The sequence below is a fragment of the Limulus polyphemus genome, unplaced genomic scaffold (genome assembly GCF_000517525.1).
Source record: "Limulus polyphemus unplaced genomic scaffold, Limulus_polyphemus-2.1.2 Scaffold28, whole genome shotgun sequence".
Classification (NCBI taxonomy): domain Eukaryota; kingdom Metazoa; phylum Arthropoda; class Merostomata; order Xiphosura; family Limulidae; genus Limulus; species Limulus polyphemus.
In genome coordinates, this window is record NW_013665638.1 from 1,036,192 (window position 1) to 1,039,338 (window position 3,147).

Sequence of the window (3,147 nt, forward strand, 5' to 3'; positions counted from 1 at the left end):
AATTTAAAAAATATATGTAATGCCTTTGAAATAATTTTATTATGCATATTTATAACTCTCTTGTATTTATGGAAAACTATTAAGGCCATCTGCTACCATTCCTAATTTTGACTGCTGACAACAACCAGTCAGCAGCACCCTACCATTTACAACAAAAGATTGACTGTCACTCATAGCTTAAAGAGTAGAGAATATTTTGTGGTATCAAACAGACCCAGCTCTGAAGTCCAGAGCTCTACCATAGAGCCAACTGCCCATAATTGTATGAAAATGCAGAAAAGTAATCCTAGAAGTTATTTGTGAGAGAAGAAGTAACTTAAGAATATTAAAATATAGCTCTACCTCATGACAACAGGACATTTTTTAGCAAGCAATTTACAAAGCTTGTATTAATAACAATTTGATATAATTAAATGGGTTAATAAAACACACACATTGTGAATTTTTATTTATTTTTATAGTTTATTTTGGTGAACAACAAGACTAATTAAAAAAAAACTAAAGATCAAAAAATATATGCCAACTTTAAAATAAAATTTGCACTAATGAATAATTTACTGACAACAATTTCAAACAGGTATTGTTTTCGAACAATATAATTGTCTGGCTACCTTCTGAACATGTTATTTTTCCTAACTTACACAAGTCTATGATTGACTGGCACAGCCTTAACCAGATTTGTCTAATTTGCACAAGCTATTGGCTGACTGTCACCATTTCAACCAGTTTTTTCATCTACAAAACCATGATTTTATGGCCACCACCTGAACTAGTTATGTAAGAATGTAGAAGCTCGCAACATAATATACTCAGTATGTTAAAAGTATATCTTATGGAAAAGTTTAATAAGTAAAGTACTTAGATTGTGAAATAGTAGGATGGTACCTTTCAAGGGTAAATATGCCTTTAAATGCAATGTAAGTTCCTGGTTATAAAACATTAAAGGGTTCTTTATTGCTTTTATTTCTCTTCTTAAGCAATGTTAACTTCTTTATTTTGAATAAAATTAATGTTAGTATGCAGTATACTGTAAGGATCAATGAATACCATTCAGAACAGATACCTTACAGTAGCTTTATTTAAGGATAGGGTTGATATCTTAATTGAGATTGAGAGAAAAACACTGACCATTTTCTAAAAAAGTTCCATCTCACTGTCATAGACATTTGACTACAAACAGATTGCCTTCTAAGGCAGATCTGACAACCTGTAGATAAGACACCCACAACATAATTACTAATTGGTGTTGGTGTCCAGAGAAGTGTGGTCCATGTTCTTGGTTTCCAAACTGATGTATTGCCATACTGAATTGCCCTTAATGCTTCATAAGCATATCTTTCTTCTTCAAGTGGCTTGTGTTGGCTGATTGGACTTTAATATCCAAAAGCACATTCATTTTCTACTAGCTACAGGTGACAATGACCACTGGTAAGATTCTATTTCATAAATTAATGCTAATCCAGGTGTCTTATAGAGACCTTCCCACTTGGTCACTAAGGATCCCAAAGTCACAAGAGCAACTCTCAGTCCTCCATGTTTCCTACCAGGAGAACTCAATTTGCATATAACAGAGAATCAACCACTGTATACTTATGGAACAGTATCAAATTTCACTAAGTGCATTTGTCATCCAGGTCACTTGGTCATCTCATTAGTGAAAATAGGGAAGGCAGTATTTTTCAGGCACTAGAGAACACAGTACAGGTCTAAGAAATTCCATATCTATCAATAGGGATTGATCTTTAAATTTAATCAGCACAAAAATAATGTCTCCAAACTTGTGAAAACTAGAAAAAAAAAACGTGGTATTGTTTCATATATTAAGAAAAAAGTTGAGGATTCAGAATATTTGTAAATATAGTTAATTTTAGAATTTATTTATCACAGAACTACACAATGGAATATGTGTTATGCCCACCACAGATATCTCTCAAATTTAAAAACTAACATCTTATTCGTTTGAATTAAAGAATAACCTCTTTGCAGTAATGTCCATATTTGTTACAAGAGTGAACTTTTTTGGTTAACTTCATCTTGAAAGGAATGATTGCTTTTTGGATGATCTTCATAACCAAGTGTAGAAATTTTTCTAAGTTGCATTCCAGAATTAATATCACATTAAGAAAGGTCACATATGATCCTACATTGATACAGCTGTTGGTATGGTCAAGAGTGGATACACTCAAATATTTGTTGCTCTTGAATTTAGTATCATTGATATCGTTTTCACTGGTGCGATTGAGTTTGATTTAATTTTAATGAACAGTTATAATCATCTTCACCTTGCACTTCTCTACTTCTTGTGTTGTATTGTGAGGAATTGGAATTTCAATAACACCTTATGCACAGATGGTTAAATGATCAGGCTAGAAACTAGTACAATTTAGATGTATGGACTCTTATTTATTTATAACTTTTGCCAAAGAAGATGGCAGCCAGCAGTACCTGCTGCTGAAGGGACTTTGTCTAGGTCTTTGAATTGAATAATGGAATTGTTACTTTTATAATGTGCCCACAAATGAAAATATGGAGAATGTTCATTGGCATCACACCTAGAATTCCAGGCCTATTGTTCCATAGTCCAACATGCTAGCCTCTAGGCCATGCAGGCCACTAACTATGGTGAGAATGGACTGATCAGAGTGGCTTGAACTTAGAACACGTTGGAGTCAGTAAAAAAACAAACTAACTAACTTTATGGATACTTCGCCCACCAGCCACACTGAATCAGCTGTGAGATGTATGGGTAAAGAAGTGTGGAAAACATTATTCATAAGTTCATTCAGCCTCATAAAAGTTGTAGGCCTAGCATGGCCATGTGGTTAGGGTGCTTAACTCATAATCTGAGAGTCGCGCAATTGAATCCCGGACCCACCAAACATGCTCGCCCCTTTAGCCGTAGGAGGCATTATAATATGACGGTTAATCCCACTGTTCATTGGTAAAGTTTGTTTTTTTTTGGTGTTGTTGTTTTTCAAGTACAGAATTTTAGCTCATAGCTCTGTCATCTCTTGACCGATTTGAGATGTAATTAGTTTTGGACTCAGGAGGTTAAACCCTTTCGATTGATGTATTTGACCACACCCAAGGTGTCGTGGATTAACTTACTTTAATCCTGCCATAACTCCACTTTGAGAGTAGGCTGGT